At 37.0% G+C, this 15,884-nt stretch overlaps 1 protein-coding gene and 1 long non-coding RNA gene across 3 annotated transcripts in view; one reads left to right on the top strand and one right to left on the bottom strand.

Moving 5' to 3' along the window:
- The window catches only part of LOC140670932 (uncharacterized), a 246,676-nt gene that overhangs the window by 5,844 nt on the left and 224,948 nt on the right, over positions 1-15,884 (top strand). Inside the window, exon 1 of one of the 2 annotated variants that reach the window (XM_072901839.1) lies at positions 8,819-9,289. The exons of the other annotated variant lie outside the window; for it this stretch is intronic. The gene's annotated coding sequence lies outside the window, so the exon portion shown is untranslated. Of the gene's footprint in view, positions 1-8,818; positions 9,290-15,884 lie in introns of those variants that run through there. 2 annotated transcript variants of the gene reach the window in all.
- The window catches only part of LOC140670939 (uncharacterized), a 28,533-nt gene that overhangs the window by 9,788 nt on the left and 2,861 nt on the right, over positions 1-15,884 (bottom strand). The gene's annotated exons all lie outside the window — the stretch shown is intronic.

The raw sequence follows: 15,884 nt of genomic DNA, 5'->3' as shown, positions 1-15,884 counted from the left end.
TCGCTGTGTACCTACATATATTACATCTCCGCCGCTCGGGAACTGTTGCGAAACGTTCCGCGTCTGAACACGGTAATGTAAGTTTGAGCACGAGGGTGTAGCCGTTACAAACATGTCCCTAGATATGTCCTTAGCTTGCCCTCCGTCAAACTTTTGGGATGAATATCGGACCGGAGGTTTACCAATAGTGAACAACAACTCGCGAATGATAAATTGTAAATCTATATGTGATAAATTGTCAAATGATAAATTGACAATCTTGTGCGCTCGAAGAATGTAACTCGCGACTTCTATTTTATTTTATTTTTTTTTTTCTTTTTTTACCGAAATAATACAGGATGCGCTGTGCGATAAGCGTTGTTTAAAAAAAGTCGTGTGCGAGGATGTGACCCGTGTGTATTTTTTGGCACACACGTATATACATACATACACATAGTTATGAATAGATATTAAAGAAAAGCAATATTCATAGCTGCGCTTTTGTACATAGTAAGGTATATATGTAAAGTGAAATGAGAGAAATGCGCCCGGGATAAAAAAAAGAAAACGCGATATTCTGTTGTATCGACGAGTATCCTTTTGACTTTGTCGTATCCGCGGCACGCGATAAAACGCACGAGAAGGCCATTTCGATGCCAGCTACGTTATACCTTTAAGTTCGTTAACGTTCAACCAACGCGAGACTACGTAGGACTACACTTTTGCCCGGTGTATTTTCGAGAGGCAATTTCCTTGCGATTGGTTCAGAATGGTTCCATTACACAAGGATATCGATGCGGCTGGGCGGCGCGAGAGATGGAATACTGCCACTGCGCGAAATTCGATCTACAATCTGCGCTCTGTGTGTCGTCGCATACTTCCATATATGTATACAGTACAATTCGTACAATTGGCGAGGGATACAGTAAGCGATATGAGAATATAAAGATGATCTCTGCAAACAAACGTATTGCTCGCGCGTTAATTAAACGTCGATCTTATCTCTTTAACTCTGTGCAATCGATATTATCTCGCTATGCCCTAGTCGGAGAAAAAACAAATGGATTTCAAATACAACAAAGAATTTATTCGAGAGCAGGAATATTATACACGTAGAAGTGAGATCACCTCGGGATTAATTTTTTTCCGTTATAATGTAAAGATTTCAATAAAGTCCTCCTGCCAAGAAAGTACGGCGATAAGTAACAAGAATTCCGCGACATTGAAATTAAAGTTGCTTGATTACTTTCTTTAGCGGTGCTCTACACAATCACTGTTTCTCTGGCTATCTGTTAAATCCGTCAGAGTAATTTCTCGCCGTTTTACGTTTAGACAAACATTAGAGAGTGCATCGTATAATATATTAATCATAACTACTTTTTATTATAATGTAAAACAAAGTAAACGCGCAGAAAACCGTTATATGCGGCTACATTATAACCATAACGCAAATTTATGACGTGTACACCCTGCAATATTTGCAGCGAATTTGTCATTTCGCCATGCGGTTATTACTTTCTTGTTGCTGCTGTTCGCGGCGGACAATGGTGCAGTCGCCTTTAAAACCAAGAAAAACGAACTTTAAACATGCTAGATTCGAAACGGGAAAACTGGATAATACGCGGCTAGTGTTCCGTGCAAAGATAAATGGAGAGAAATTATTTCTGATATATATTTATGAATAAAAAATATATATATGAATATAAAATGACATACGTGCATACAGAATTGTTGCATGTTTCCAAGACGAGAGAATCACTACGCTACGTGTATCGAGATACTTTGCTCACAATATGAGTTTCGAGATGTGCTTGAAATTTTCACTCTGCTATTTTTGTATCGTTACAGTATATTTTACCGTCTAAATAATTTTAATAATAAAATATTATTTTAGTTCATCAAAGATTAAACTAATTATATTGCAAAATATATATAAAGTATTAAATTAATAATTTTATTTTTAATAGTAATATTTATTTGATTTGACGACGCGAAGAATGATGGAATACTCATTGTCAGTTTTGCGACTGATCGTTGTGGATGATCAGTTATGTACATCATCTAAATTGCTCGATGATGCGATATTCGCGTATGCGATTATTATATATTCTCATAAATTGTCTAATCGCTCCTGTCACGTCCTGCATCTCGTAGCCAAGCGCGTAGTTGACTGAAGACATTATCAACAGAAGCACTTTGCTAAAAGGCTCTTACAATTTTGCACGTGACACCGACTTTACGCAAAGTCGAGAATATGGGACCGTCTTTTACATGAGCGTCTATTACAGACGCCGCACTCGTAGTCTGGTATCGCCTTAGGAGATTGCAGGATCAACTTGAGATCTAATGGGGTCTCAACCTATCTACGTTATACTAAAGCGGACTTGTACCAGCAAATCGGCCATCGCATCTCTCCTTATTCGTTGCACGAGCTTAATTAGAAATAAATATAAAATATACATTTACTAACTCTTTTTATCTTCGATGTTATTAATAACAATTCGCGTGAGAGAGATTCTCCTTTACGCAACATTATTATTATTATTTAAATAGTAATTCTTGTCAGAAATAGACCTTTAAAAACGTGTCTCTCGAAATAAAGAATCACGGTAGAGCTTGTTAAGAAAAGTTATCGTGAACTTTGCGTTTAACATCTGCGAATAAACTGCGTCTGCTTCGAAACGTGACTGATAAAAGACGTATTGTAGTAACAGCTATTACTTTGAGAAGTTTTACTTGTCATTATTCAAAGATATCAATATATTGTATAATTTACTATATTTAGTTATATAATCTGTACTTTATGTACTTTGTATAATTAAAAAATACTGGAATATAATTATTCGTATAACTTGTTTATAACCATGTGCGAATAGCTTCTAAAATAAGGAATATCTATTCTATCATTCATGTAATCGCATTGAGTGACCAATATTTGCATTGACTAGTCTCTATAAATGAAGAACTCTTCGCATATGGACCGCCACTTATAGATAAAGCTGAAGGATCGATCCAAAAGGTCCCCACCATCCTCACACACGCAAGCGCAGCAACATTGTCGCCCTGTTTATTTTACATATTTTATAAATGTGCATACATACGTCCGCTAGGAAATGGCGAACAATTTGTTTTACTGTCAATTAACGGTAACTATTAATTTTGCCATTGAAAATTAATTGTATGAACTATTTATCCGCTAATTTCAATCATCCTACTTTAAAGTGCATGTTTTGACATTTTTTTAAATTTATTTTTTAAATATTAATAATTAATATAAATTTCTTTTTTTTAGAAATTGAAAATCGTTTTTCTTTTTATGGACCAGTTTTGTATCGCTTTTGAAAGATTCCACCATACGATTGTTAACATAACAAAATACATTTATTAAATTAACTATTATTGAGTATTGGAAAATTATAACTTCGTAACATTTACTCAAAGATAGCAATTAGTCCACTTGATTCTATCCTCTTGATTGGTATTCACAGAGTCTGAGGAGATCTTAGCGAGCTCAAGACACGGTTCTGCAAATCCGGCGAGTGATGAAAGTTTCGTGTGTATTTCGCTTGTATGATGAACCGCGAGCTCATCTTTGACGAAATGTTTCGTACATATGTACATTTTGGACAAATGTACTTATCTAACCATCTACCTACGCTACTTGGATGTTAACGGGTCACAGCCATAAAGTATTCCGGAAACGAATGCGGATTTTCTGCAGAATCCTCGCAAATTTCTCTATTTCACGGACGATTTGCCCGTGGCGGAGGCGGGCTTTGTCGCGCACAAGTCATACCACTGGGAGAGTATGTTGAAATCGACCTCCGCTGGTAGTCATCATCGTCGTCTTGTCCGTCGATTTGACTCCGCGAGTTGATCCGCAACATCGTAAATAGCTCATCGTTAAGTCTTTTACTCGCGAAGCCACTCGTCGGCATTGGATTTTTCTGGCTGAAGAAACACGCGCTCTCTTTCCTCGTAAGAACGGGCTTGCTAAGATCATTATTGAATCTCTGCAAGAATATGCATGATGGTAATTCCATCGATGCAATTTAGTCATTAAAGAAAATGTGGCCAATTCTCACAGTAAATTATATATTTTGCTGCAAATTCTTTTTTTAACATTGATGCTCTTTTTATTATGACATCGATGTAAAATTACATGTTTCTTTTTATTTACTTACTGTTATTTTCTCTCAATACCATGTTCAATATTTTACGAGTCGATTAAATAATCGATTCTAAACGGCTGCGAGATCTTCTTTCATGCAAAACATTATGTACTTTACACGAAGAAAAGTCGAGAGTCATCTATCTGCCAATGGCGCTGCTTTCGGTCAGCTTTAAAACTTCTTTGGTGATAGTTTGTCGAACAGCGGGGCGAACAAGCGATGCTTAAGGTTCTCTCTCCGTGCCAACTTCGACTTGGGAAACGCCGACAGAAAAGTAGATAAATCAATTGCTTTTCACGCGGCTTGAATACGTACGCTTTAGTCTAACACATTTTTTTTTTCTTTGCAGAATAAGATGCGAACTGCGAATGATTGAACCATTAGTTTTAGATATCAGATAATAATGCTGAGAATACGTTGCATTTGATGGTAATGTACAAAATTTATCCTTGTATAATTTATATTTTTTTTAAGCGAGATTTTTTTGCGAAGCAACGTACTGCAATTTTAAAGTTTAGCAGTTTTGAGTTTAGATTGAATAAAAGGATTAGCTCGACTACTGAAAATTCGGATTATATGGAATATCGCGAGATAAAAGAGATTAAAAGTAATGTAACTTGAAACTATATATAGTAATATACTTTATATCGATGATTGCATTATTCAAGTGTGAGGTTGTCTAATAAAAAATAAAAAAGTTATTAAAAAAAAATTAAATAATTTTTTTAAAGCTGACTTGAACTGTATGAGATGAAGCATATCGGACTATCGAGTTTTCAACTATCCAGACTCACAACAATGTAACTTTGTCTTTTTCGCGTTTCTCTTTTTAATTTTTCTTACTTTTTACACTTTTATCGTGTAAAAAATTTAAACGGTAATTTTTTTTATTGGATTAATATTTATTGTTAAAGGTACATTAATACTCGAAGAAATAATTTTGCAGTTAATCTACAGAGATGTTGTGAAACTATCGTAATAACGTGATATGACGTATAAAGATGTAAAACCTAGCAAAGTTCGCGAAACTGACGTTCCTGTAATTAGATTCAACGGTGCGAAAGGGCGACGAAGGGCAGCGGAAACTTGCCCCGATCCAGCTCGGTTAGTGATTATAAAATCCGCCTGCAGGCGGTACCGCAAGTTCTGATCTTTCACATCTTTTACAGCGCTATTTACATACATTACATTCTCGTACTTTGAATATCCTTAACAGATGCGTATTGTTTCAAATGATTATACTCCGATATCCCGAGCGTAGTTGAAAATAATTATGCGCGCAGATGTGAGAGCACGGCGATTGATGATATGATTTTATGAACAGGCAAGCTGTCAGATATATTTCAAATATTTCTATATAAAATAGAGGAACGTATAACCAGAAAAACTTAAATAAGACAACTCTCGCGGATTATTAAATTGTTAATTAAAGCGATTTTTTGGTTGAGCGCAGCTTAAATTACTCTCCAGTATAAATATCCGCGTTTATACATGTCGGATGATCGAGACGAGCGCACGATCTTGGCCCGCACATAAATTTATGCTAAATTATAATGATCGGATGAATTCCTATCTCGATATTCCACGTTATATCGCGGCGTACGTGCGCGGAAGCGCATGAAGCGCTTCACGGAGAACGGGAGGAAAAAAAAAAGGAGTCGTTATGCGTTGAATCTCCCGTGCATCGTTTGATCCCTGGCTCCGAGACGGCGATGCGGTTTACGTCCGGAGAAAATGAAGGAAGTACCTTTGACGTTAATATTTTCCCGGCATCGGCGAGCACGTTCCTGTAAACCGTGAAGCATTAAAAGTAATACATAATTATTCACGGTTCATTTCGTTTTCCCATTTCCTATGTGACGTAGGCGTGTACGTGTACGTACGTCGCACGTGTTAGGCGTGTGCGACGAGCTCCGATCTCGCCATCACCGGCAGCAGCTCGTATACCAAAGAGGGACAAAGAAGTGGTACGGAGGGGAAAAAGAGCAAACCGGAGGTGGATGGATTTAGAGAGAAAGAGACAGAGGGAGAGGGTGTGAGAGAAAGAGGGGTAGCGGCGGAGACGAGGTCTGACTGTCTGCAGGCTTGTTTCTGCGCGCTTTGAGCACATGCATTCTGTTCTCCCCCGCAAACCGTGAACGAGAACCAGCTGCGCGAGCGCGAGTTAACCAGCTCGCGAGTATGGCGAAAATAACGCCGTGAAAATCCGCTTAAGCGGAAACAGCCCGTCATCGTATTGATCCGTACCGTTACCATCCCGCAGAAATGAAAGATGAAATGGAAAAAAAAAAAAGAAAAAAAAGAAAAGAAGAGATAAAAAGAGAGGAGAAGAAAGGGAAAGGAAACAACAAAAAGCTCATTTCGCCGGACGCGCGGTTGAATTTATACCGGGTGGGTATGGGACGCGATGTATCGCGACAGTGGGATCTATATGCAGAATTAAACGACGGCTTACAAATGTATGTATGTACGCGATCGAGTCTCTCTTGCACTTCCCCGGCACGTAGGTCCAATTAGCATAACTAATATCGAGTACGACACTGTTATACCTCTTTCTGTTATCACGTGATATAATCCCATCGATATTTTCCGCCCAGCGTATAATCCTCCGGAGAAGACGAATTATACTTTAATTAAACAATTAGCTGATCCATTATTAATGAATATATGTGAGTCTGATATTTTGAAGGCTGCAAAAAAAATATATATACTTTGACTAAATAATAATCTATATTTCTATATCATACGATATCATCGATTCTTTTTTCTCGAAAGTATTCGCACACATACACTACTAGTTTATTACTATTTAAAACTTCGCTACTTAAAACGCTGTCACGAGTTTTTGGCCGGTTAATTATTCGCGATAAAATCCGACGCTAACGTAATAACACAAGCGGACATTATCGGCGCAATTTTCCGTGTTTCGCGCGTTGAAGTATCGCCCGTGGATGTCGTTAAGTCGAGTTATCTCGAATGCGAATAATTCCGACAACGCTCACGCCACGCCGCGCCACACCGTTGGATGCTGCGCCTGCATTCTCGTACAACACAGTGTGCACTACATTTCACTATATCTCCTGTCATAGCTCGCCGTACGTACATGTATACGTATATGTACGTAACTAAAACGTACGTACACGCGCGACGGTTTCGTGCAGCCGAAGACGAGATACACCCGGTGTATGCACCGCATATACGAGGTGAATATATATCTTATGCTGCGGTGCCGCCCACACACTATCTCAGATCGCTGCTTATGGCCAGACACGATCCTCCGTCGCACCCCTCACATTTTTCCCTTTTTTTGCCTTTTCAACTTCGTATTCTAATAAATTGCGATTTAGGTCATCGATGCGCGTCGACGTACGCGGCGTGTTTCTCCCGTTATCTCACTGCGTGTATAACAAGTACGATGTACGATCGCGTTTCATTAAACAGTAATGATGAAACCAATGTTATTTAACTAAAGTAGAGGAAGTGCGTGTTGGGTATCTTGCGTGTTTATCTAATGTGAAATAATTGTGTGAATTAACATGCGCGTATACAATGAAACTAAATTAACAGCGCATTTAATTTTTACGGATCAACGTTATAGACAATTGTCGGGCATTAATAGCATTTACATGATTGATTAATGCCTGCTATGTCATTAATTATCTACGGGTTCGCTACTATTGTCAACCTAGAGAATTGCCGATAATACTATGCCAATGTATGTAGACCTATCCTATCGTATCTACATAATTAATGAATTGTGTCGTGAATCTAATTTCCCATTGAAATTTTTTTTTTTTTTTAGCAAATATGTATATGTGATGTCTTGTAGGGCGTAAATTTAAACGTATCTCATTGATTTGTGGCAGATACGCTGCCAAATTTAGAATATTTTTCATCGAAATGGCAGAGTCTTGGAGACCACTTAAAGTGCGTCATGTGCCGAAGTGACACGTGTCAATGATGAATGTCATTGCTGGTACGAGGCGTACGTGCGGAACGTGAGAACGCGCGCGTATTGGAAAAAAAGGATATATTGTTTCTCTTAAAAATGTTCTCGATGACATAGGAAAAGGCTTTCAACACTTAATTTATTCAATCGACTTATCTTTCGTATTTATATGTTCGACTACGCCTCCTTTCTCTAAGGATTTTTAACTACACACAAATTTAAACCGACAAGAGTACTTTGTTTTGACACGTGCCAATAGTAGAACCGGAGGCTAATCTTGCTGATAGAAAATTGCTGGCGAAAAAAATCTTGTCTCTCCACCTCCTCGCGTTACTACAACAGAAGGAACGCGAGACTCGATAGTCGGACGTAAAGCAGCAGCGATTTGCGACGCGCAGACACGCGCTTCGTCGCGTCACTCTTTCATTATCATTTAAATTTCCCGTCTTTGACACGTACCGGCAAGAGCGCATCCTTTTCTGGGAAAAAACACCGCCGGAAAAGGCACTCTGCCCTTTGTTGCGGACACTACCTTTTTCGAGGCATTGTAAAAGCAGTCGTGATTGGCGGGCGAGGGGGCGAAGAAGCGCGGCAAGAGGGCGGACGACGGAGGGTGGCGGCGCATCTAAGGGTGACACGCATGCGCGCGTCGAAGGGTTGGTCGCGCTGAACAGCCGTGGCCGCCGTCACCGTCGAGGAACGTCGTCGGCAGTCGGCATCGGCGAGCCGCGGTTCGTACGTCGTCGTCGTCGCTTTTCCGGCTCTCGCGCGGGTTCCCGGCGTCACCCGGCGAGCCAAGCATTTTTCTTACGCGTCCAAGTAAAGAAAAAGAAAGAAACAAAAAAAAGAAAAAATTGACTCGCTCTTCTCCCCTTTTTTTTCGCATATAGCGAGTCGACGACAGCGCGAGCGAGAGCGCGTCGCGTGCGCTCGAAAATTGCGCCCATTTACCTACATAAAGTCGTATTGTTCGTGGTTTCGCGCGTCCCAGGTGTGGTGAGTGAAAACGGATTTTTGTGATAGGACCTTCCAACGCGCGGACGAGAGGCGCACACACCACGACCGATCCGATCCGGCGCACAACGGCCCTTTGGCCCTTCGTCCCCTCCCCCCTCCCTCCCCGAGTGAGCGGAATTCGTGACTAATCGGCGAGGCGAGTGGAGCTGGAGCATGTAACGGAGCGGATGGGGTGAGTAGTAGTCATTCATTCTGTCGCGCGATCACGGTAACGCGAATCGTGCCGCTTTTGCGGCCGGTAATTGTTACTCAATCCGTTGCGGTTGCGACGGGGAAAGAGCATCACCGCTGGCAAATTTCAAATTAAACCGCTGACAACGATGACAATTTTAGTATCGATAACAGTCGGATCCCCAGCAGAACTCATTGTCAGAGGTGCTGATCTTTGTCGCAACAACTCATCGCAACGTTTCTCCGAAACGTCGAAACTTATTTCGATTATTATTTGTATTGTCATCATTTGTATTAACAGCTAAATTAAGTAGATTTATCATTTAATTCTTAATATTGTTCAAAAGTAAAAGTTGAAATTTCTGATAATCAAATTTGATTTTAAAAGTGCAGTAAAAATATAAACTTTTTATTAATCTTCAATTTCCTAGCATAGTATATAGTAAAAACAATACTTTCTTTGGTTGAATAAATGTAAAAATAAATTTGCGACAGAAAATCTAATGAAAAAAAGTTTAGTACTAAACTTAGAAAATCGAAGAACAAACTTCATTATTAACATCCTTAGTAACGTCCAAGTAAATATCGAAAGTTTAGATTGATCGACAAAAGAACTATTTGGAACAAAAGTCAATAGTTTAACTTTGTACTTGAAATATAATTTTATATATGCGACATTTTGGTTATATATATATATATGAATGATAATATTGGACAATATTGATATAAAAGCGTGATGTTGTATGTTATACATCACATAGATTGCTACACATGAAAACGAGGAATTTATGTTTTTTTTTATAACAAAATTGTATTTATATTTAGAGTAATACCTATATACTTTTTTAATATAATCTATAAAAATTGGCTTAAATGTTTCCACTAAAAAGAGCGCGTTGTTTTTATTTTCTTATATTAATAAAAATGTAATGAAATATTTTATAAATCCATAAAAATCTAGCACTCGTAGTCATACACAAATAGCAATTTTTGAAAATAAAGGATTCATATTTTCAATGACAGTTTTTATAAAATTTCTTTATTGTTATAAATATATTTTTTTCCAAATTAATCCTCGTGTTTTAATCTTATTCTCAATAAAACTGGAGGAAAATTAAATTTTTAAAATGAAAAATATCATGTGTTTACACTATTGGTATTTTTCGCAAATGAATAACAATATCGAAAAATTTGTTTGCGAAAATCTGGTTTTACTCTTTGTTATCACGTTGAAACTAAAGCATTCATATTTTCGACAAAGGTTTATAAATTAAATTTTAATTTTTAATAGATACTTTCTACAGAACAATATAGGGTTTCACATTTCATCGAGTCAGTAAAATTTTTTTATTTTAATCCTACACACATTAACAGAAAATTTAGTACGATTAACAATATCGAGGAAATTTCTAAAGATCTGATAATCGCATTATATTATTACATTATTGCATTTGCTATATTCGAACGCAAGAGGTTCATGTTTTTGGCGATGTCCGCACTCCATATTGCCCACATGTTCGATCGCTCCAAGTATAATAGGTCGCGAAATATAATCGAGCTGCGGCATCGGTATGGCCGCCGTTGCAGTTTGTAATATACTGGCAATACAATACGGTGTTTCTCAAAACTTTGAAGTGGGCTGCGGTTGCAGTTGAATTGCTTCATTAGATCTTACTTGTACAGGGGTTAAGACCGTCCCGATATTACTATTCCGCGCGTTACAGCCGATTCCGTAGTGCGAGTTCGCACATCAAATTAGCCAAATTTCCGACGCGAATGCGGAATAGTAACTCTATCTCGAGTCGTTGAAAATCTTCTGAATGATGTACGAAACGCAGTTTTAAAAAGAGAATATTTGTTTAAAATACACTATTAGCATAACGCATAAAATAGAATCGTTTTGAAAAAGTTTGCACATTGAAAAATATGTTTAAAATTTTTATCAATAAATATCTATAAGAAATATCAAGTTATTTCTTTTTAATTATTGTTCCAAAGAGAAGAATATACATATACAATAATACATAATTATTGTGCGAATTTGAAAGTTTCTTTTTCAAATAAAATACACAAGTTTGATAATAAACCGCAGTTAGGTTGTTTAAATACAGACCAAACTGTACGTGAACAGTGCAAATGCAGAAGAACTCTTTCATTCATTTTTTTTTGTATTTTTATTGGCCAGACATCGATTAAAATCGGACGTGTTTACAAATTCGTGGAAAAGTAGTAACTGTAGTCGTTCGTATTATGGTCTAGCAGCACGTGATTCCATAATAAAAGGGCGCGACAAATGGGCTGCAATTTTGTTGTCGATATCGTGCGTAAAAAGTTGGGGAACTCGACGAGTGCGTTGTTTTATGTTTAAATGTTTCATTTGTATCTCGAAAAATGATACACAATGCAGATAAGACTAATTATCGCTTAATTGACCTAACAAAGCATTAAATTTTACTACTAAATTTATTATCTTTTATTGATTTTTATATTAATATTTTGCAGCAATTTTCAATTTAATCTTTTAATTTCGGAAAAATTATATTTTTGTTAAAAAATTGTTCTTTATTAGATTATGTATGCAGAATATTATGCTCCTCTCTTCTTTGGTTTTTATATAAATTTTTTATAACATGCGAAAAAAGTTGTATTACGTGTACACAGTTATATTTCAGTAATTATTATGTTTATTTTAAAATTAAAACATGAACTAGAATATTATAATGGATTATAATGCAACTACATGTCAAGTTAATTACTTTGAAATTTACTCTGAATGCAGAATAGTAATAATGGCCGACACAAAATTAAAGTCTATGTACAAATTAAATTTAATTTTCAATTAAATCATTATTATTTTGTTATGTTAAGAATTCTTAATTACGCCATGGCAGAATCCGTGCGAAAATACGTATGAGTTATAAACAGGATACGTCATTGTTAAATAAATGGGTTCATTGTTCAATAAATTGGCTTCTCTGGCGAGACGTGACGGTTATACGCTGCACTTATGTTCGATATTTAGTGCAATGATGTGTAAATAAATATCAAATAAATTGACCATGTTAGCGAGTGCGAACGAATAAAATTCCGTTCGTCGCGGCGGCGACGACCTTTATTAAAACTCAAAAATAGTAGTAATTTCTATAAATTTCCGACAAAGCGTTTCGCGCTCGCGGTTGATTGAACGTATTAATTCGATATTTAATATTAACCCGATGTATCGTTGAATTATGAATACGGCGGGCAACAACATGGCGCACAATAAATTCAACGCAAATTGATCCGCGCGTTCGGTAGATGCGTATGTGATCGCATCGATGCCAATATCGAAAGTTAATTAAATACACTTCTGCATTGTAACTTTAATAATATCAAGGCTGACGCGCGTATTTAATTACGCTTAAATTTACTCGCCTCTCTCTCTCTCTCTCTCTCTCTCTCTCTCTCTCTCTCTCTCTCTCTCTCTCTCTCTCTCTCTCTCTCTCTTTCTCTTTCTCTCGATATCTTGTGCAACTGCGGTCGTTGGTCGGTAACGACGTTAGTAACCGTCATTAACGTTCTTAATGAAAGGTGCTGAATCGCTGAGTATGCATACACTCGGATAAAGTTATTTCAGAGAATAATTCTTTATCATCCTAAAAATGTTTATAGAACTCACCGAATTTTTTTTTTTTTTTTTCAAATAATTACTGCTAATAAACTGTCCATTTTTTTTCGAATAAAATATAATACATCAATACGATGAAATATATATTGATATATATTTGGACAAAAGGTTGACAATAGTTTGTTTTATTACGCGCACGCTTATCACATATAGGAGCAAAGTAACCCCATTTAGCGGTGCACATAAGTCGAGACACGGCGCGAAGTAGAGAGCGACGGAGTGCGAGAAACAAGGTCGAAGGAACGGTGGGAAAGGTGGTAAGGGGGAGGGTGCGAAGAGTACCTTGAGTCGTCTAGTGGAGTAGTGTGCAGGAAGAGTGTGCAGGAGGTAAGAGAAAAAGGGTGGCGAGGGGTGCGTCTGGGGAACCGAGGGTCGGATGATGCCTCTGGTTCCTTCACTTTCCGTGCACCTTTTTGCTCCTCTTCTTTTCCTTCCTTTGCCGCCTTTCCTTCCTTCTTTCGACTCCTTCATCTCCGTTAACCCTCCCGTCTTTTCTTCTCTATCGTATCTTTTCGCGAAACCTGTCCCACCCCCCGATAGGAAGAAAGCAGAGACGGTCGAATGTCTGCCGGTCTACCGAGCTCGCCTTGGTTTTACATAGTGGCGTTCTGGCGAAACCGGAAACCGCGCGCACGAGATTCGCGACATGTGCAGGGCTGTTCGTGCATTTGCAATAACTTCTGCGTCATTTTATTTGCGCTTTTATTTGATTCTTTGTTGCATCGAACCTAGATCGCTAGATAGAAGTAAAATTAATGTCATTTATAACTGAAAAATGTATCTAGATATAAATTAATAATTTCGATTATTAATTGTAACTTTTTTATTTTAAATATTAAATTTGTAAAGTTAATATATATAGAGTGTATAATTCACAGATTTTTTTTAATTTCTAGACTATTATCAGCAAGAATTGTGATTGTTATATTGAATGTAATAATCGTGAATTTATTCTTACAAAATAGAATTGTTGCAAAATAATTTACATTTTATTTTTCTTAGTATATTCTGCAATTATTAAACGAATGTATGTAGTTTGCATTGAAAATTTACCAGAGTTTTCTGATAGTGGTTTCAGTGCGATGTAGACAGCTGCATACGAAGTATATATATACAAGTAAGGAGATGTGATAGCTAGTTTCATATTACACTGTCGCATAATGCTCCGCCAGCATAAAAAGGGAAAGGATATATGAAACATAGGGTTTTCTTCAAAGGGGAGGCACCAGCAAGAAATAATGGATATAATGAGGCAGACGTTATTCGTTTATCGTGTCTAGGTACTCGTAATGTTCTAAGAGAATATCTTTTCCCTCTATTTCTGTGTAATAAAATCACGATTTTTGTTACGAATACCATGCCTTCTAGCGATTTTGACAAATGTTTTTTTTCTTTTTTTTTCGTTTTTTCGAATTTTATTCTAAAGATTTATCGAGCCATTATTTTTTTTTATTTTTTATTGTCAAGTTTCAACTCACGAAGATTGGCGCCATGATAGCTACATATGAGAAATTGATGACACTTTTGCCGGATAACCGTTAACGATAGTTTGATATTAGCGACACGAGACTGCTTTGAACGGACGAGCTTTTGCTCGTCCTAAACGTTACCTCAACATTATTCGACTAACTCTCAACACAATCGAAAATGTTGTTACATGATCGCGCAGACTAGTTGCGTTATTGTCACTTAGAACTTGATGGTTTATATAGCAGTGATATATTGATTTATATATTGATAATAAAAGAAACAAAATTATAGTTTGCTCTGAGTATGTTTGAAGAATACAAATTGTAAAGAACATCTTGTTTGTATGGAAATTGGTGCGATCAATCTGATATGGTGGAGAGATTATGATCGAAGCCAATTTACGCTTTATCGTACCATCTCGATTATGATAATGGTATACTCGTCGGGGTAAAACGAGAGTGATATTAGGTATTCACGGTTTACGTCATAATTTATGCACACTAGGTTACCGCCACTATTTTGTTAGGCACATGGTTTCGCCACGTTGCCGTACTATTTTGTCAGATACATGGCATTCTCTTTCTTTTTCTCTCTTTCTCAATACCTCGATATTCCGCGGCGCGTAATCGAGATTTATATCATCCGATCGACATTACGTTCGCGGATAATACCATGCTTACCCTATGGTTCCTTGCTTTCATATCCGTTATTTCTGACCTCAAAAGCGCGTTTGTAAAATTCGATTTACCTACACGTGTTTATCAGATAAATGGCGAATGTATCGGTGAAAATATGAATCGCTGGTTTGTAAAGTAACAAAAGCCGCAAACGTCCAAGCGAAAACTGCCAGTTTGTGCTGCGCGTTTGTGCTGCGCGTTTGTCCGGCGCGTTTGTGCGTATTATTTCAGTGACAATATCACCCAACGAATTTTATATATATATATATCGAAACGAATGTATGCGCTACTCTCTCTCTTTCTCTCTCTTTCCCTGTAAAAGTAGTTAAATTGTTGAACAACGATATTCCTTTGCTTGTTGCAGTTTTACGCAACAGCTTTATTCGATAACTTTGTAAATATGGAAAAAGCAAATAAATTTTTAAATGATAGAAAAAATAAATATATATATGTATATAATATATATATATACACATATATATTGTATTTTATTTATTGTTCATAAATACATAAATATTTATAAGAGAATGGAGTTTTCAGAATAAATAATTTTTATATTAAGATTCTTTGCGGCATTGTGGAATTAAGGAAAAAGGAGAAATTTGTTTCAAAAAGTAACATGTGCGAAAAATAATCAACAAGCAGTGAAGATCGCGGTATTTTATATGTATAAAATTTTTATCATAAAGTTACCTCATTGTCGCTGGCTGCACACTCTTCAGCTTTATTTTTTTTAAAGATGTTTAGTTATAATAAGAGAAGAACTCTAAGAGCATAACTTC

The sequence above is a fragment of the Anoplolepis gracilipes genome, chromosome 11 (assembly GCF_047496725.1).
Source record: "Anoplolepis gracilipes chromosome 11, ASM4749672v1, whole genome shotgun sequence".
NCBI classification, from domain to species: domain Eukaryota; kingdom Metazoa; phylum Arthropoda; class Insecta; order Hymenoptera; family Formicidae; genus Anoplolepis; species Anoplolepis gracilipes.
Note: the sequence above shows the minus strand (reverse complement) of the source record. Positions and strands in the feature narration are given on the sequence as shown.